The following is a 20,896-nucleotide window of genomic DNA, read 5'->3' as shown; positions in this document are numbered from 1 at the left end:
CACTCCCCAGACCACGCCCCAGCCCCCTGCTCTTCATTCCCCAGACCACGCCCCAGCCCCCTGCTCTCCACTCCCCAGACCACACCCCAGCCCCCTGCTCTTCACTCCCCAGACCAAACCCCACCCACTGGTCTCCACTCCCCAGACCACACCCCAGCCCCCTGCTCTTCACTCCCCAGACCACGCCCCAGCCTCCCGGCTCTCCACTCCCCAGACCACGCCCCTGCTCTCCACTCCCCAGACCACGCCCCACCCCCTGCTCTTCACTCCCCAGACCACATCCCAGCCCCCCTGCTCTTCACTCCTCAGACCACGCCCCAGCCCCCTGCTCTTCACTCACCAGACCACGTCCCACTCCCTGCTCTTCACTCCCCAGACCACGCCCCAGCCCCTGCTCTTCATTCCCCAGACCACGGCCCAGCCACCTGCTCTTCACTCCCCAGACCACGCCCCAGCCCCCTGCTCTTCACTCACCAGACCACGCCCCACCCCCTGCTCTTCACTCCTCAGACCACGCCCCAGCCCCCTGCTCTTCACTCACCAGACCACGCCCCAGCCCCCTGCTCTTCACTCCTCAGACCACGCCCCAGCCCCCTGCTCTTCACTCACCAGACCACGCCCCAGCCCCCTGCTCATCACTCACCAGACCACGTCCCACTCCCTGCTCTTCACTCCCCAGACCACGCCCCAGCCCCTGCTCTTCATTCCCCAGACCACGGCCCAGCCCCCTGCTCTTCACTCCCCAGGCCATGCCCCACCCACTGCTCTTCACTCCCCAGTCCACGCCCCAGCCCCCTGCTCTCCACTCCCCAGACCACGCCCCACCCCCTGCTCTTCTCTCCCCAGACCACGCCCCAGCCCCCTGCTCTTCTCTCCCCAGAGCACGCCCCACCCGTTGCTCTTCACTCCCTAGACCACGCCCCAGCCCCCTGCACTTGACTCTCCTGACCATGCCCCAGCCCCTGCTCTCCACTCCCCAGACCACGCCCCACGACCTGCTCTTCTCTCCCCAGACCACGCCCCAGCCCCCTGCTCTTCTCTCCCCAGAGCACGCCCCACCCGTTGCTCTTCATTCCCTAGACCACGCCCCAGCCCCCTGCACTTGACTCTCCTGACCATGCCCCAGCCCCTGCTCTCCATTCCCCAGACCACGCACCAGCCCCCCTGCTCTCGACTCCCCAGACCACACCCCAGCCCCCTGCTCTTCACTCCCCAGACCAAACCCCAGCCCCCTGCTCTTCACTCCCCAGACCACGCCCCACCCCCTGCTCTTCACTCCCCAGACCACGCCCCCACCCCCTGCTCTTCATTCCCCAGACCACGCCCCAGTGCCCTGCTCTTCACTCCCCAGACCACGCCCCCACCCCCTGCTCTTCATTCCCCAGACCACGCCCCAGTGCCCTGCTCCTCACTCCCCAGACCACGCACCACCCCCTGCTCTCCACTCCCCAGACCACGCCCCACCCCCTGCTCTCCACTCCCCGGACCACGCCCCACCCCCTGCTCTTCACTCCCCAGACCACGCCCCACCCACTGGTCTCCGCTCCCCAGACCACACCCCAGCCCCCTGCTCTTCACTCCCCAGACCACGCCCCAGCCCCCCGGCTCTCCACTCCCCAGACCACGCCCCAGCCCCCCTGCTCTCCACTCCCCAGACCACTCACCAGACCACGCCCCACCCCCTGCTCTTCACTCCTCAGACCACATCCCAGCCCCCCTGCTCTTCACTCCCCAGACCACGCCCCACCCCCTGCTCTCCACTCCCCAGACCAAGCCCCAGCCCCTGCTCTTCACTCCCCAGACCACACCCCAGCCCCCTGCTCTTCGCACCCCAGACCACGCCCCACCCCCTGCTCTTCACTCCCCAGACCACGCCCCACCCCCTGCTCTCCACTCCCCAGACCACGCCCCAGCCCCTGCTCTTCACTCCCCAGACCACACCCCAGCCCCCTGCTCTTCGCACCCCAGACCACGCCCCACCCCCTGATCTCCACTTCTCAGATCACGCCCCAGCCCCCTGCTCTCCACTCCCCAGACCACGCCCCACCCCCTGCTCTTCACTCCCCAGACCACGCCCCAGCCCCTGCCCTTCATTCCCCAGACCACGGCCCAGCCCCCTGCTCTTCACTCCCCAGACCACGCCCCAGCCCCTGCTCTTCATTCCCCAGACCACGCCCCAGCCCCCTGCTCTTCACTCCCCAGCCAACGTCCCAGCCCCCGCTCTTCATTCCCCAGACCACGCCCCATCCCCCTGCTCTTCACTTCCCAGACGACACCCCACCCCCTGCTCTTCACTCCCCAGACCACGCCCCACCCCCTGCTCTTCACTCCCCAGACCACGCCCCACCACCCTGCTCTTCACTCCCCACACCACGCCCCAGCCCCCTGCTCGTCACTCCCCAGACCACAACCCACCCCCTGCTCTTCACTCCCCAGACCACGCCCCCACCCCCTGCTCTTCACTCCCCAGACCACGCCCCACCCCCTGCTCTTCACTCCCCAGACCACGCCCCACCCACTGGTCTCCACTCCCCAGACCACACCCCAGCCCCCTGCTCTTCACTCCCCAGACCACGCCCCAGCCCCCCTGCTCTCCACTCCCCAGACCACTCACCAGACCACGCCCCACCCCCTGCTCTTCACTCCCCAGACCACGCCCCACCCACTGGTCTCCACTCCCCAGACCACACCCCAGCCCCCTGCTCTTCACTCCCCAGACCACGCCCCAGCCCCCCGGCTTCCACTCCCCAGACCACATCCCAGCCCCCCTTCTCTTCACTCCCCAGACCACGCCCCACCCCCTGCTATCCACTCCCCAGACCAAGCCCCAGCCCCTGCTCTTCACTCCCCAGACCACACCCCAGCCCCCTGCTCTTCGAACCCCAGACCACGCCCCAACCCCTGCTCTTCACTCCCCAGACCACGCCCCACCCCCTGCTCTCCACTCCCCAGACCACGCCCCAGCCCCTGCTCTTCACTCCCCAGACCACACCCCAGCCCCCTGCTCTTCGCACCCCAGACCACGCCCCACCCCCTGCTCTCCACTCCCCAGACCACACCCCACCCCCTGCTCTTCACTCCCCAGACCACGCCCCAGCCCCCTGCTCTTCACTCCCCAGACCACGCCCCAGCCCCCTGCTCTTCACTCACCAGACCACGTCCCACTCCCTGCTCTTCACTCCCAAGACCACGCCCCAGCCCCTGCTCTTCATTCCCCAGACCACGGCCCAGCCCCCTGCTCTTCACTCTCCAGACCACGCCCCAGCCCCTGCTCTTCATTCCCCAGACCACGCCCCAGCCCCCTGCTCTTCACTCCCCAGCCAACGCCCCAGCCCCCGCTCTTCATTCCCCAGAGTGCGCCCCAGCCCCCTGCTCTTCACTTCCCAGACGATGCCCCACCCCCTGCTCTTCACTCCCCAGACCACGCCCCACCCCCTGCTCTTCACTCCCCAGACCACGCCCCACCACCCTGCTCTTCACTCCCCACACCACGCCCCAGCCCCCTGCTCGTCACTCCCCAGACCACAACCTACCCCCTGCTCTTCACTCCTCAGACTATGCCCCAGCCCCCTGCTCTTCTCCACTCTCCAGACCACGCCCCAACCCCTACTCTTCACTCCCCAGTCCACGCCCCAGCCCCCTGCTCTTCACTCCCCAGACCACGCCCCAGCCCCTGCTCTCCACTCTCCAGACCGCGCCCCAGCCCCCTGCTCTACACTCTCCAGACCACAGCCCAGCCCCCTGCTCTTCACTCCCCAGATGACGCCCCAGCCCCTGCTCTCCACTCCCCAGACCACGCCCCAGCCCCCTGCTCTCCACTCTCCAGATCACGCCCCAGCCCCTGATTTTCACTCCCCAGACCACGCCCCAGCCCCCTGCTCTTCACTCTCCAGACCACGCCACAGCCCCCTGCTATTCACTCGCCAGACCATGCCCCAGCCCCTGCTCTTGACTCCCCAGACCACGCCCCACCGCCTGCTCTTCACTCTCCAGACCACGCCCCAGCCCCCTGCTCTTCACTCTACAGACCACGCCCCACACCCTGCTCTTCACTCTCCAGACCACGCCCCAGCCCCTGCTTATCACTCCCCAGAGCACGCCCCACCATCTGCTCTTCACTCTCCAGACCACGCCCCAGCCCCCTGCTCTTCACTCCCCAGACCACGCCCCAGCCCCCTGCTCTTCACTCCCTAGACCATGCCCCACCCCCTGCTCTTCACTCTCCAGACCATGCCCCACCTCCTGCTATTCACTCCCCAGACCACGCCCCAGCCCCCTGCTCTCCACTCCCCAGACCACGCCCCACATCCTTCTCTTCACTCCCCAGACCACGCCCCAGCCCCCTGCTCTCCACTCCCCACACCACGCCCCACACCCTGCTCTTCACTCTCCAGACCACGCCCCAGCCCTGCTCTTCACTCCCCAGACCAGGCCCCAGCCCCCTGCTCTTTACTCCCCAGACCAGGCCCCAGCCCCCCTGCTCTTCACTCCCCAGACCACGCCCCAGCCCCCTGCTCTTCGCACCCCAGACCACGCCCCAGCCCCCTGCTCTTCACTCCACAGACCACGCCCCAGCCTCCTGCTCTTCACTCACCAGACCACGTCCCACTCCCTGCTCTTCGCTCCCCAGACCACGCCCCAGCCCCCTGCTCTTCACTCCCCAGACCACGCCCCAGCCCCCGCTCTTCATTCCGCAGACCACGCCCCAGCCCCTGCTCTTCACTCCCCAGACCACGCCCCACCCCCTGCTCTTCACTCCTCAGAATATGCCCCAGCCCCCTGCTCTTCACTCCCCAGACCACGCCCCAGCCCCCTGCTCTTTACTCCCCAGGCCACGCCCCAGCCCCTGCTCTTCACTCCCCAGACCACGCCCCAGCCCCCCTGCTCTTCACTCCCCAGACTATGCCGCAGCCCCCCTGCTCTTCACTCCCCAGACTATGCCCCAGCCCCCTGCTCTTCACTCTCCAGACCACACCCCACCCCTTGCTCTTCAGTCCCCAGACTATGCCCCAGCCCCCTGCTCTTCACTCTCCAGACCACGCCCCACCCCTTGCTCTTCACTCTCCAGACCACGCCCCACCCCTTGCTCTTCACTCTCCAGACCATGCCCCAGCCCCTGCTCTTCACACCCCAGACCACGCCCCAGCCCCCTGCTCTTCACTCTCCAGACCACGCCCCAGCCCCCTACTCTTCATTCCCCAGACCACGCCCCAGCCCCCTGCTCTCCACTCGCCAGACCAAGCCCCACCCCCTGCTCTTCACTCCCCAGACCACGACCCAGCCGCCCTGCTCTCCATTCCCCAGACCACGCACCAGCCCCCCTGCTCTTCACTCCCCAGACCACGACCCAGCCCCCCTGCTCTCCACTCCCCTGACCACGCCCCAGCCCCCTGCTCTTCACTCCCCAGACCAAACCCCAGCCCCCTGCTCTTCACTCCCCAGACCACGCCCCAGCCCCCTGCTCTTCATTCCCCAGACCACGCCCCAGCCCCCTGCTCTTCACTCCCCAGACCACGCCCCACCCCCTGCTCTCCACTCCCCAGACCACGCCCCACCCCCTGCTCTTCACTCCCCAGACCACGCCCCACCCACTGGTCTCCACTCCCCAGACCACACCCCAGCCCCCTGCTCTTCACTCCCCAGACCACGCCCCAGCCCCCCGGCTCTCCACTCCCCAGACCACGCCCCAGCCCCCCTGCTCTCCACTCCCCAGACCACTCACCAGACCACGCCCCACCCCCTGCTCTTCACTCCCCAGACCACATCCCAGCCCCCCTGCTCTTCACTCCCCAGCAACGCCCCACCCCCTGCTCTCCACTCCCCAGACCAAGCCCCAGCCCCTGCTCTTCACTCCCCAGACCACGCCCCAGCCCCTGCTCTTCATTCCCCAGACCACGCCCCAGCCCCCTGCTCTTCAATCCCCAGCCAACGCCCCAGCCCCTGCTCTTCATTCCCCAGACCACGCCCCAGCCCCCTGCTCTTCACTTCCCAGACCACGCCCCACCCCCTGCTCTTCACTCCCCAGACCACGCCCCACCCCCTGCTCTTCACTCCCCAGACCACGCCCCACCACCCTGCTCTTCACTCCCCACACCACGCCCCAGCCCCCTGCTCGTCACTCCCCAGACCACACCCCACCCCCTGCTCTTCACTCCTCAGACTATGCCCCAGCCCCCTGCTCTTCTCCTCTCTCCAGACCACGCCCCAGCCCCTGCTCTTCACTCCCCAGTCCACGCCCCAGCCCCCTGCTCTTCACTCCCCAGACCACGCCCCAGCCCCTGCTCTCCATTCTCCAGACCACGCCCCAGCCCCCTGCTCTACACTCTCCAGACCACGCCCCAGCCCCCTGCTCTCCACTCTCCAGATCACGCCCCAGCCCCTGATCTTCACTCCACAGACCACGCCCCAGCCCCCTGCTCTTCACTCTCCAGACCACGCCACAGCCCCCTGCTATTCACTCCCCAGACCATGCCCCAGCCCCTGCTCTTCACTCCCCAGACCACGCCCCACCCCCTGCTCTTCACTCTCCAGACCACGCCCCAGCCCCCTGCTCTTCACTCCCCAGACCAAACCCCACCCACTGGTCTCCACTCCCCAGACCACACCCCAGCCCCCTGCTCTTCACTCCCCAGACCACGCCCCAGCCTCCCGGCTCTCCACTCCCCAGACCACGCCCCAGCCCCCCTGCTCTCCACTCCCCAGACCACTCACCAGACCACGCCCCACCCCCTGCTCTTCACTCCCCAGACCACATCCCAGCCCCCCTGCTCTTCACTCCCCAGACCACGCCCCACCCCCTGCTCTCCACTCCCCAGACCAAGCCCCAGCCCCTGCTCTTCACTCCCCAGACCACACCCCAGCCCCCTGCTCTCACTCCCCAGATCACGCCCCACCCCCTGCTCTTCGCACCCCAGACCACGCCCCACCCCCTGCTCCCCACTCCCCAGACCACGCCCCACCCCCTGCTCTCCACTCCCCAGACCACGCCCCAGCCCCTGCTCTTCACTCCCCAGACCACACCCCAGCCCCCTGCTCTTCGCACCCCAGACCACGCCCCAGCCCCCTGCTCTTCACTCCTCAGACCACGCCCCAGCCCCCTGCTCTTCACTCACCAGACCACGTCCCACTCCCTGCTCTTCACTCCGCAGACCACGCCCCAGCCCCTGCTCTTCATTCCCCAGACCACGGCCCAGCCCCCTGCTCTTCACTCCCCAGCCAACGCCCCAGCCCCTGCTCTTCATTCCCCAGACCACGCCCCAGCCTCCTGCTCTTCACTTCCCAGACGACGCCCCACCCCCTGCTCTTCACTCCCCAGACCACGCCCCACCCCCTGCTCTTCACTCCCCAGACCACGCCCCACCACCCTGCTCTTCACTCCCCACACCACGCCCCACCACCCTGCTCTTCACTCCCCACACCACGCCCCAGCCCCCTGCTCGTCACTCCCCAGACCACAACCCACCCCCTGCTCTTCACTCCTCAGACTATGCCCCAGCCCCCTGCTCTTCTCCACTCTCCAGACCACGCCCCAACCGCTACTCTTCACTCCCCAGTCCACGCCCCAGCCCCCTGCTCTTCACTCCCCAGACCACGCCCCAGCCCCTGCTCTCCACTCTCCAGACCGCGCCCCAGCCCCCTGCTCTACACTCTCCAGACAACAGCCCAGCCCCCTGCTCTTCACTCCCCAGAGGACGCCCCAGCCCCTGCTCTCCACTCTCCAGACCACGCCCCAGCCCCCTGCTCTCCACTCTCCAGATCACGCCCCAGCCCCTGATCTTCACTCCCCAGACCACGCCCCAGCCCCCTGCTCTTCACTCTCCAGACCACGCCACAGCCCCCTGCTATTCACTCCCCAGACCATGCCCCAGCCCCCTGCTCTTCATTCCCCAGACCACGCCCCAGCCCCCTGCTCTCCACTCCCCAGACCACACCCCAGCCCCCTGCTCTTCACTCCCCAGACCACGCCACAGCCCCCTGCTCTCCACTCCCCAGACCACGCCCCACACCCTTCTCTTCACTCCCCAGACCACGCCCCAGCCCCCTGCTCTCCACTCCCCACACCACGCCCCACACCCTGCTCTTCACTCTCCAGACCACGCCCCAGCCCTGCTCTTCACTCCCCAGACCAGGCCCCAGCCCCCTGCTCTTTACTCTCCAGACCAGGCCCCAGCCCCCCTGCTCTTCACTCCCCAGACCACGCCCCAGCCCCCTGCTCTTCGCACCCCAGACCACGCCCCAGCCCCCTGCTCTTCACTCCACAGACCACGCCCCAGCCTCCTGCTCTTCACTCACCAGACCACGTCCCACTCCCTGCTCTTCACTCCCCAGACCACGCCCCAGCCCCTGCTCTTCATTCCCCAGACCACGCCCCAGCCCCCTGCTCTTCACTCCCCAGACCACGCCCCAGCCCCCGCTCTTCATTCCGCAGACCACGCCCCAGTCCCTGCTCTTCACTCCCCAGACCACGCCCCACCCCCTGCTCTTCACTCCTCAGAATATGCCCCAGCCCCCTGCTCTTCACTCTCCAGACCAGGCCCAGCCCCCTGCTCTTCACTCCCCAGACCACGCCGCAGCCCCTGCTCTTCACTCCCCAGACCACGCCCCAGCCCCCTCCTCTTTACTCCCCAGGCCACGCCCCAGCCCCTGCTCTTCACTCCCCAGACCACGCCCCAGCCCCCTTGCTCTTCACTCCCCAGACTATGCCGCAGCCCCCCTGCTCTTCACTCCCCAGACTATGCCCCAGCCCCCTGCTCTTCACTCTCCAGACCACGCCCCACCCCTTGCTCTTCAGTCCCCAGATTATGCCCCAGCCCCCTGCTCTTCACTCTCCAGACCACGCCCCACCCCTTGCTCTTCACTCTCCAGACCACGCCCCACCCCTTGCTCTTCACTCTCCAGACCATGCCACAGCCCCTGCTCTTCACACCCCAGACCACGCCCCAGCCCCCTGCTCTTCACTCTCCAGACCACGCCCCAGCCCCCTGCTCTTCATTCCCCAGACCACGCCCCAGCCCCCTGCTCTCCACTCGCCAGACCAAGCCCCACCCCCTGCTCTTCACTCCCCAGACCACGACCCAGCCGCCCTGCTCTCCATTCCCCACACCACGCACCAGCCCCCCTGCTCTTCACTCCCCGGACCACGACCCAGCCCCCCTGCTCTCCACTCCCCTGACCACGCCCCAGCCCCCTGCTCTTCATTCCCCAGACCACGCCCCAACCCCCTGCTCTTCACTCCCCAGACCAAACCCCAGCCCCCTGCTCTTCACTCCCCAGACCACGCCCCAGCCCCCTGCTCTTCATTCCCCAGACCACGCCCCAGCCCCCTGCTCTTCACTCCCCAGACCACGCCCCACCCCCTGCTCTCCACTCCCCAGACCACGCCCCACCCCCTGCTCTTCACTCCCCAGACCACGCCCCACCCACTGGTCTCCACTCCCCAGACCACACCCCAGCCCCCTGCTCTTCACTCCCCAGACCAGGCCCCAGCCCCCCGGCTCTCCACTCCCCAGACCACGCCCCAGCCCCCCTGCTCTCCACTCCCCAGACCACTCACCAGACCGCGCCCCACCCCCTGCTCTTCACTCCCCAGACCACATCCCAGCCCCACTGCTCTTCACTCCCCAGACAACGCCCCACCCCCTGCTCTCCACTCCCCAGACCAAGCCCCAGCCCCTGCTCTTCACTCCCCAGACCACGCCCCAGCCCCTGCTCTTCACTCCCCAGACCACGCCCCAGCCCCTGCTCTTCATTCCCCAGACCACGCCCCAGCCCCCTGCTCTTCAATCCCCAGCCAACGCCCCAGCCCCTGCTCTTCATTCCCCAGACCACGCCCCAGCCCCCTGCTCTTCACTTCCCAGACCACGCCCCACCCCCTGCTCTTCACTCCCCAGACCACGCCCCACCCCCTGCTCTTCACTCCCCAGACCACGCCCCACCACCCTGCTCTTCACTCCTCACACCACGCCCCAGCCCCCTGCTCGTCACTCCCCAGACCACACCCCACCCCCTGCTCTTCACTCCTCAGACTATGCCCCAGCCCCCTGCTCTTCTCCTTTCTCCAGACCACGCCCCAACCCCTACTCTTCACTGCCCAGTCCACGCCCCAGCCCCCTGCTCTTCACTCCCCAGACCATGCCCCAGCCCCTGCTCTCCATTCTCCAGACCACGCCCCAGCCCTCTGCTCTACACTCTCCAGACCACAGCCCAGCCCCCTGCTCTCCACTCCCCAGACGACGCCCCAGCCCCTGCTCTCCACTCTCCAGACCACGCCCCAGCCCCCTGCTATTCACTCCCCAGACCATGCCCCAGCCCCTGCTCTTCACTCCCCAGACCACGCCCCACCCCCTGCTCTTCACTCTCCAGACCACGCCCCAGCCCCCTGCTCTTCACTCTACAGACCACGCCCCACACCCTGCTCTTCACTCTCCAGACCACGCCCCAGCCCCCTGCTCTTCACTCCCCAGACCACGCCCCACCATCTGCCCTTCACTCCCCAGACCACGCCCCAGCCCCTGCTCTTCACTCTCCAGACCACGCCCCAGCCCCCTGCTCTTCACTCGCCAGACCACGCACCAGCCTCCTGCTCTTCACTCCCTAGACCATGCCCCACCCCCTGCTCTTCACTCCGCAGACCACGCCCCAGCCCCCTGCTCTCCACTCCCCAGACCACGCCCCACACCCTTCTCTTCACTCCCCAGACCACGCCCCAGCCCCCTGCTCTCCACTCCCCAGACCACGCCCCACACCCTGCTCTTCACTCTCCAGACCACGCCCCAGCCCCCTGCTCTTCACTCCCCAGACCACGCCCCAGCCCCTGCTCTTCACTCCCCAGACCAGGCCCCAGCCCCCTGCTCTTTACTCCCCAGACCACGCCCCAGCACCTGCTCTTCACTCCCAAGACCACGCCCCAGCCCCCCTGCTCTTCACTCCCCAGACCACGTCCCACTCCCTGCTCTTCACTCCCCAGACCACGCCCCAGCCCCTGCTCTTCATTCCCCAGACCACGCCCCAGCCCCTGCTCTTCATTCCGCCGACCACGCCCCAGCCCCCTGCTCTTCACTCCCCAGCCAATGCCCCAGCCCCTGCTCTTCATTCCCCAGACCACGCCCCAGCCCCCTGCTCTTCACTTCCCAGACCACGCCCCACCCCCTGCTCTTCACTCCCCACACCACGCCCCAGCCCCCTGCTCGTCACTCCCCAGACCACACCCCACCCCCTGCTCTTCACTCCTCAGACTATACCCCAGCCCCCTGCTCTTCTCCACTCTCCAGACCACGCCCCAAACCCTACTCTTCACTCCCCAGTCCACGCCCCAGCCCCCTGCTCTTCACTCCCCAGACCACGCCCCAGCCCCTGCTCTCCACTCTCCAGACCACAGCCCAGCCCCCTGCTCTTCAGTCCCCAGACGACGCCCCAGCCATGCTCTCCACTCTCCAGACGACGCCCCAGCCCCCTGCTCTCCACTGTCCAGATCACGCCCCAGCCCCTGATCTTCCCTCCCCAGACCACGCCCCAGCCCCCTGCTCTTCACACCCCAGCCCCTGATCTTCACTCCCCAGACCAAGCCCCAGCCCCTGCTCTTCACACACCAGACCACGCCCCAGCCCCCTGCACTTCAATCTCCAGACCACGCCCCAGCCCCCTGCTCTTCATTCCCCAGACCACGCCCCAGCCCCCTGCTCTCCACTCGCCAGACCAAGCCACACCCCCTGCTCTTCACTCCCCAGACCACGACCCAGCCGCCCTGCTCTCCATTCCCCAGACCACGCACCAGCCCCCCTGCTCTTCACTCCCCAGACCACGCCCCAGCCCCCTGCTCTTCATTCCCCAGACCACGCCCCAGCCCCCTGCTCTCCACTCCCCAGACCACACCCCAGCCCCCTGCTCTTCACTCCCCAGACCAAACCCCACCCACTGGTCTCCACTCCCCAGACCACACCCCAGCCCCCTGCTCTTCACTCCCCAGACCACGCCCCAGCCTCCCGGCTCTCCACTCCCCAGACCACGCCCCTGCTCTCCACTCCCCAGACCACGCCCCACCCCCTGCTCTTCACTCCCCAGACCACATCCCAGCCCCCCTGCTCTTCACTCCCCAGACCACGCCCCACCCCCTGCTCTCCACTCCCCAGACCAAGCCCCAGCCCCTGCTCTTCACTCCCCAGACCACACCCCAGCCCCCTGCTCTTCACTCCCCAGACCACGCCCCACCCCCTGCTCTTCACTCCCCAGACCACGCCCCACCCCCTGCTCTCCACTCCCCAGACCACGCCCCAGCCCCTGCTCTTCACTCCCCAGACCACACCCCAGCCCCCTGCTCTTCGCACCCCAGACCACGCCCCACCCCCTGCTCTCCACTTCCCAGACCACGCCCCACCCCCTGCTCTCCACTCCCCAGACCACGCCCCAGCCCCTGCTCTTCACTCCCCAGACCACACCCCAGCCCCCTGCTCTTCGCACCCCAGACCACGCCCCACCCCCTGCTCTCCACTCCCCAGACCACGCCCCACCCCCTGCTCTCCACTCCCCAGACCACGCCCCACCCCCTGCTCTTCACTCCCCAGACCAAGCCCCAGCCCCTGCTCTTCACTCCCCAGACCAAGCCCCAGCCCCTGCTCTTCACTCCCCAGACCACACCCCAGCCCCCTGCTCTTCGCACCCCAGACCACGCCCCACCCCCTGCTCTTCACTCCCCAGACCACGCCCCACCCCCTGCTCTCCACTCCCCAGACCACGCCCCAGCCCCTGCTCTTCACTCCCCAGACCACACCCCAGCCCCCTGCTCTTCGCACCCCAGACCACGCCCCAGCCCCCTGCTCTTCACTCCTCAGACCACGCCCCAGCCCCCCTGCTCTTCACTCACCAGACCACGTCCCACTCCCTGCTCTTCACTCCCCAGACCACGCCCCAGCCCCTGCTCTTCATTCCCCAGACCACGGCCCAGCCCCCTGCTCTTCACTCCCCAGACCACGCCCCAGCCCCCTGCTCTTCACTCCTCAGACCACGCCCCAGCCCCCTGCTCTTCACTCACCAGACCACGCCCCACCCCCTGCTCTTCACTCCTCAGACCACGCCCCAGCCCCCTGCTCTTCACTCACCAGACCACGCCCCAGCCCCCTGCTCTTCACTCCTCAGACCACGCCCCAGCCCCCTGCTCTTCACTCACCAGACCACGCCCCAGCCCCCTGCTCATCACTCACCAGACCACGTCCCACTCCCTGCTCTTCACTCCCCAGACCACGCCCCAGCCCCTGCTCTTCATTCCCCAGACCACGGCCCAGCCCCCTGCTCTTCACTCCCCAGGCCATGCCCCACCCCCTGCTCTTCACTCCCCAGTACACGCCCCAGCCCCCTGCTCTCCACTCCCCAGACCACGCCCCACCCCCTGCTCTTCTCTCCCCAGACCACGCCCCAGCCCCCTGCTCTTCTCTCCCCAGAGCACGCCCCACCCGTTGCTCTTCACTCCCTAGACCACGCCCCAGCCCCCTGCACTTGACTCTCCTGACCATGCCCCAGCCCCTGCTCTCCACTCCCCAGACCACGCCCCACCACCTGCTCTTCTCTCCCCAGACCACGCCCCAGCCCCCTGCTCTTCTCTCCCCAGAGCACGCCCCACCCGTTGCTCTTCACTCCCTAGACCACGCCCCAGCCCCCTGCACTTGACTCTCCTGACCATGCCCCAGCCCCTGCTCTCCATTCCCCAGACCACGCACCAGCCCCCCTGCTCTTCACTCCCCAGACCACGACCCAGCCACCCTGCTCTCCACTCCCCAGACCACGCCCCAGCTCTTCATTCCCCAGACCACGCCCCAGCCCCCTGCTCTCGACTCCCCAGACCACACCCCAGCCCCCTGCTCTTCACTCCCCAGACCAAACCCCAGCCCCCTGCTCTTCACTCCCCAGACCACGCCCCACCCCCTGCTCTTCACTCCCCAGACCACGCCCCCACCCCCTGCTCTTCATTCCCCAGACCACGCCCCAGTGCCCTGCTCTTCACTCCCCAGACCACGCACCACCCCCTGCTCTCCACTCCCCAGACCACGCCCCACCCCCTGCTCTCCACTCCCCGGACCACGCCCCACCCCCTGCTCTTCACTCCCCAGACCACGCCCCACCCACTGGTCTCCGCTCCCCAGACCACACCCCAGCCCCCTGCTCTTCACTCCCCAGACCACGCCCCAGCCCCCCGGCTCTCCACTCCCCAGACCACGCCCCAGCCCCCCTGCTCTCCACTCCCCAGACCACTCACCAGACCACGCCCCACCCCCTGCTCTTCACTCCTCAGACCACATCCCAGCCCCCCTGCTCTTCACTCCCCAGACCACGCCCCACCCCCTGCTCTCCACTCCCCAGACCAAGCCCCAGCCCCTGCTCTTCACTCCCCAGACCACACCCCAGCCCCCTGCTCTTCGCACCCCAGACCACGCCCCACCCCCTGCTCTTCACTCCCCAGACCACGCCCCACCCCCTGCTCTCCACTCCCCAGACCACGCCCCAGCCCCTGCTCTTCACTCCCCAGACCACACCCCAGCCCCCTGCTCTTCGCACCCCAGACCACGCCCCACCCCCTGCTCTCCACTTCTCAGACCACGCCCCAGCCCCCTGCTCTCCACTCCCCAGACCACGCCCCACCCCCTGCTCTTCACTCCCCAGACCACGCCCCAGCCCCTGCCCTTCATTCCCCAGACCACGGCCCAGCCCCCTGCTCTTCACTCCCCAGACCACGCCCCAGCCCCTGCTCTTCATTCCCCAGACCACGCCCCAGCCCCCTGCTCTTCACTCCCCAGCCAACGTCCCAGCCCCCGCTCTTCATTCCCCAGACCACGCCCCATCCCCCTGCTCTTCACTTCCCAGACGACACCCCACCCCCTGCTCTTCACTCCCCAGACCACGCCCCACCCCCTGCTCTTCACTCCCCAGACCACGCCCCACCACCATGCTCTTCACTCCCCACACCACGCCCCAGCCCCCTGCTCGTCACTCCCCAGACCACAACCCACCCCCTGCTCTTCACTCCCCAGACCACGCCCCCACCCCCTGCTCTTCACTCCCCAGACCACGCCCCAGCCTCTGCTCTTCATTCCCCAGACCACGCCCCAGTGCCCTGCTCTTCACTCCCCAGACCACGCACAACCCCCTGCTCTCCACGCCCCAGACCACGCCCCACCCCCTGCTCTTCACTCCCCAGACCACGCCCCACCCACTGGTCTCCACTCCCCAGACCACACCCCAGCCCCCTGCTCTTCACTCCCCAGACCACGCCCCAGCCCCCCGGCTTCCACTCCCCAGACCACGCCCCAGCCCCCCTGCTCTCCACTCCCCAGACCACTCACCAGACCACGCCCCACCCCCTGCTCTTCACTCCCCAGACCACGCCCCACCCACTGGTCTCCACTCCCCAGACCACACCCCAGCCCCCTGCTCTTCACTCCCCAGACCACGCCCCAGCCCCCCGGCTTCCACTCCCCAGACCACATCCCAGCCCCCCTTCTCTTCACTCCCCAGACCACGCCCCACCCCCTGCTATCCACTCCCCAGACCAAGCCCCAGCCCCTGCTCTTCACTCCCCAGACCACACCCCAGCCCCCTGCTCTTCGCACCCCAGACCACGCCCCAACCCCTGCTCTTCACTCCCCAGACCACGCCCCACCCCCTGCTCTCCACTCCCCAGACCACGCCCCAGCCCCTGCTCTTCACTCCCCAGACCACACCCCAGCCCCCTGCTCTTCGCACCCCAGACCACGCCCCACCCCCTGCTCTCCACTCCCCAGACCACACCCCACCCCCTGCTCTTCACTCCCCAGACCACGCCCCAGCCCCCTGCTCTTCACTCCCCAGACCACGCCCCAGCCCCCTGCTCTTCACTCACCAGACCACGTCCCACTCCCTGCTCTTCACTCCCAAGACCACGCCCCAGCCCCTGCTCTTCATTCCCCAGACCACGGCCCAGCCCCCTGCTCTTCACTCTCCAGACCACGCCCCAGCCCCTGCTCTTCATTCCCCAGACCACGCCCCAGCCCCCTGCTCTTCACTCACCAGACCACGTCCCACTCCCTGCTCTTCACTCCCAAGACCACGCCCCAGCCCCTGCTCTTCATTCCCCAGACCATGCCCCAGCCCCTGCTCTTCACTCCCCAGACCACGCCCCACCCCCTGCTCTTCACTCTCCAGACCACGCCCCAGCCCCCTGCTCTTCACTCTACAGACCACGCCCCACACCCTGCTCTTCACTCTCCAGACCACGCCCCAGCCCCCTGCTCTTCACTCCCCAGACCACGCCCCACCATCTGCTCTTCACTCCCCAGACCACGCCCCAGCCCCCTGCTCTTCACTCTACAGACCACGCCCCACACCCCTGCTCTTCACTCTCCAGACCACGCCCCAGCCCCCTGCTCTTCACTCCCCAGACCACGCCCCACCATCTGCCCTTCACTCCCCAGACCACGCCCCAGCCCCTGCTCTTCACTCTCCAGACCACGCCCCAGCCCCCTGCTCTTCACTCGCCAGACCACGCACCAGCCTCCTGCTCTTCACTCCCTAGACCATGCCCCACCCCCTGCTCTTCACTCCGCAGACCACGCCCCAGCCCCCTGCTCTCCACTCCCCAGACCACGCCCCACACCCTTCTCTTCACTCCCCAGACCACGCCCCAGCCCCCTGCTCTCCACTCCCCAGACCACGCCCCACACCCTGCTCTTCACTCTCCAGACCACGCCCCAGCCCCCTGCTCTTCACTCCCCAGACCACGCCCCAGCCCCTGCTCTTCACTCCCCAGACCAGGCCCCAGCCCCCTGCTCTTTACTCCCCAGACCACGCCCCAGCACCTGCTCTTCACTCCCAAGACCACGCCCCAGCCCCCCTGCTCTTCACTCCCCAGACCACGTCCCACTCCCTGCTCTTCACTCCCCAGACCACGCCCCAGCCCCTGCTCTTCATTCCCCAGACCACGCCCCAGCCCCTGCTCTTCATTCCGCCGACCACGCCCCAGCCCCCTGCTCTTCACTCCCCAGCCAATGCCCCAGCCCCTGCTCTTCATTCCCCAGACCACGCCCCAGCCCCCTGCTCTTCACTTCCCAGACCACGCCCCACCCCCTGCTCTTCACTCCCCACACCACGCCCCAGCCCCCTGCTCGTCACTCCCCAGACCACACCCCACCCCCTGCTCTTCACTCCTCAGACTATACCCCAGCCCCCTGCTCTTCTCCACTCTCCAGACCACGCCCCAAACCCTACTCTTCACTCCCCAGTCCACGCCCCAGCCCCCTGCTCTTCACTCCCCAGACCACGCCCCAGCCCCTGCTCTCCACTCTCCAGACCACAGCCCAGCCCCCTGCTCTTCAGTCCCCAGACGACGCCCCAGCCATGCTCTCCACTCTCCAGACGACGCCCCAGCCCCCTGCTCTCCACTGTCCAGATCACGCCCCAGCCCCTGATCTTCCCTCCCCAGACCACGCCCCAGCCCCCTGCTCTTCACACCCCAGCCCCTGATCTTCACTCCCCAGACCAAGCCCCAGCCCCTGCTCTTCACACCCCAGACCACGCCCCAGCCCCCTGCACTTCAATCTCCAGACCACGCCCCAGCCCCCTGCTCTTCATTCCCCAGACCACGCCCCAGCCCCCTGCTCTCCACTCGCCAGACCAAGCCCCACCCCCTGCTCTTCACTCCCCAGACCACGACCCAGCCGCCCTGCTCTCCATTCCCCAGACCACGCACCAGCCCCCCTGCTCTTCACTCCCCAGACCACGCCCCAGCCCCCTGCTCTTCACTCCCCAGACCACACCCCAGCCCCCTGCTCTTCACTCCCCAGACCAAACCCCACCCACTGGTCTCCACTCCCCAGACCACACCCCAGCCCCCTGCTCTTCACTCCCCAGACCACGCCCCAGCCTCCCGGCTCTCCACTCCCCAGACCACGCCCCTGCTCTCCACTCCCCAGACCACGCCCCACCCCCTGCTCTTCACTCCCCAGACCACATCCCAGCCCCCCTGCTCTTCACTCCCCAGACCACGCCCCACCCCCTGCTCTCCACTCCCCAGACCAAGCCCCAGCCCCTGCTCTTCACTCCCCAGACCACGCCCCACCCCCTGCTCTTCACTCCCCAGACCACGCCCCACCCCCTGCTCTCCACTCCCCAGACCACGCCCCAGCCCCTGCTCTTCACTCCCCAGACCACACCCCAGCCCCCTGCTCTTCACACCCCAGACCACGCCCCACCCCCTGCTCTCCACTCCCCAGACCACGCCCCACCCCCTGCTCTCCACTCCCCAGACCACGCCCCAGCCCCTGCTCTTCACTCCCCAGACCACACCCCAGCCCCCTGCTCTTCGCACCCCAGACCACGCCCCACCCCCTGCTCTTCACTCCCCAGACCACGCCCCACCCCCTGCTCTCCACTCCCCAGACCACGCCCCAGCCCCTGCTCTTCACTCCCCAGACCACACCCCAGCCCCCTGCTCTTCGCACCCCAGACCACGCCCCAGCCCCCTGCTCTTCACTCCTCAGACCACGCCCCAGCCCCCTGCTCTTCACTCACCAGACCACGTCCCACTCCCTGCTCTTCACTCCCCAGACCACGCCCCAGCCCCTGCTCTTCATTCCCCAGACCACGGCCCAGCCCCCTGCTCTTCACTCCCCAGACCACGCCCCAGCCCCCTGCTCTTCACTCACCAGACCACGCCCCACCCCCTGCTCTTCACTCCTCAGACCACGCCCCAGCCCCCTGCTCTTCACTCACCAGACCACGCCCCAGCCCCCTGCTCTTCACTCCTCAGACCACGCCCCAGCCCCCTGCTCTTCACTCACCAGACCACGCCCCAGCCCCCTGCTCATCACTCACCAGACCACGTCCCACTCCCTGCTCTTCACTCCCCAGACCACGCCCCAGCCCCTGCTCTTCATTCCCCAGACCACGGCCCAGCCCCCTGCTCTTCACTCCCCAGGCCATGCCCCACCCCCTGCTCTTCACTCCCCAGTACACGCCCCAGCCCCCTGCTCTCCACTCCCCAGACCACGCCCCACCCCCTGCTCTTCTCTCCCCAGACCACGCCCCAGCCCCCTGCTCTTCTCTCCCCAGAGCACGCCCCACCCGTTGCTCTTCACTCCCTAGACCACGCCCCAGCCCCCTGCACTTGACTCTCCTGACCATGCCCCAGCCCCTGCTCTCCACTCCCCAGACCACGCCCCACCACCTGCTCTTCTCTCCCCAGACCACGCCCCAGCCCCCTGCTCTTCTCTCCCCAGAGCACGCCCCACCCGTTGCTCTTCACTCCCTAGACCACGCCCCAGCCCCCTGCACTTGACTCTCCTGACCATGCCCCAGCCCCTGCTCTCCATTCCCCAGACCACGCACCAGCCCCCCTGCTCTTCACTCCCCAGACCACGACCCAGCCACCCTGCTCTCCACTCCCCAGACCACGCCCCAGCTCTTCATTCCCCAGACCACGCCCCAGCCCCCTGCTCTCGACTCCCCAGACCACACCCCAGCCCCCTGCTCTTCACTCCCCAGACCAAACCCCAGCCCCCTGCTCTTCACTCCCCAGACCACGCCCCACCCCCTGCTCTTCACTCCCCAGACCACGCCCCCACCCCCTGCTCTTCATTCCCCAGACCACGCCCCAGTGCCCTGCTCTTCACTCCCCAGACCACGCACCACCCCCTGCTCTCCACTCCCCAGACCACGCCCCACCCCCTGCTCTCCACTCCCCGGACCACGCCCCACCCCCTGCTCTTCACTCCCCAGACCACGCCCCACCCACTGGTCTCCGCTCCCCAGACCACACCCCAGCCCCCTGCTCTTCACTCCCCAGACCACGCCCCAGCCCCCCGGCTCTCCACTCCCCAGACCACGCCCCAGCCCCCCTGCTCTCCACTCCCCAGACCACTCACCAGACCACGCCCCACCCCCTGCTCTTCACTCCTCAGACCACATCCCAGACCCCTTCTCTTCACTCCCCAGACCACGCCCCACCCCCTGCTCTCCACTCCCCAGACCAAGCCCCAGCCCCTGCTCTTCACTCCCCAGACCACACCCCAGCCCCCTGCTCTTCGCACCCCAGACCACGCCCCACCCCCTGCTCTTCACTCCCCAGACCACGCCCCACCCCCTGCTCTCCACTCCCCAGACCACGCCCCAGCCCCTGCTCTTCACTCCCCAGACCACACCCCAGCCCCCTGCTCTTCGCACCCCAGACCACGCCCCACCCCCTGCTCTCCACTTCTCAGACCACGCCCCAGCCCCCTGCTCTCCACTCCCCAGACCACGCCCCACCCCCTGCTCTTCACTCCCCAGACCACGCCCCAGCCCCTGCCCTTCATTCCCCAGACCACGGCCCAGCCCCCTGCTCTTCACTCCCCAGACCACGCCCCAGCCCCTGCTCTTCATTCCCCAGACCACGCCCCAGCCCCCTGCTCTTCACTCCCCAGCCAACGTCCCAGCCCCCGCTCTTCATTCCCCAGACCACGCCCCATCCCCCTGCTCTTCACTTCCCAGACGACACCCCACCCCCTGCTCTTCACTCCCCAGACCACGCCCCACCCCCTGCTCTTCACTCCCCAGACCACGCCCCACCACCCTGCTCTTCACTCCCCACACAACGCCCCAGCCCCCTGCTCGTCACTCCCCAGACCACAACCCACCCCCTGCTCTTCACTCCCCAGACCACGCCCCCACCCCCTGCTCTTCACTCCCCAGACCACGCCCCAGCCTCTGCTCTTCATTCCCCAGACCACGCCCCAGTGCCCTGCTCTTCACTCCCCAGACCACGCACCACCCCCTGCTCTCCACGCCCCAGACCACGCCCCACCCCCTGCTCTTCACTCCCCAGACAACGCCCCACCCACTGGTCTCCACTCCCCAGACCACACCCCAGCCCCCTGCTCTTCACTCCCCAGACCACGCC

Source organism: Somniosus microcephalus, chromosome 11 (assembly GCF_052327205.1).
Source record: "Somniosus microcephalus isolate GS21.2 chromosome 11, FLI_Smic_1.0, whole genome shotgun sequence".
Taxonomy (NCBI): domain Eukaryota; kingdom Metazoa; phylum Chordata; class Chondrichthyes; order Squaliformes; family Somniosidae; genus Somniosus; species Somniosus microcephalus.
The sequence above is the reverse complement of the archived record's forward strand: the minus strand, read 5'-3'. Positions refer to the sequence as shown.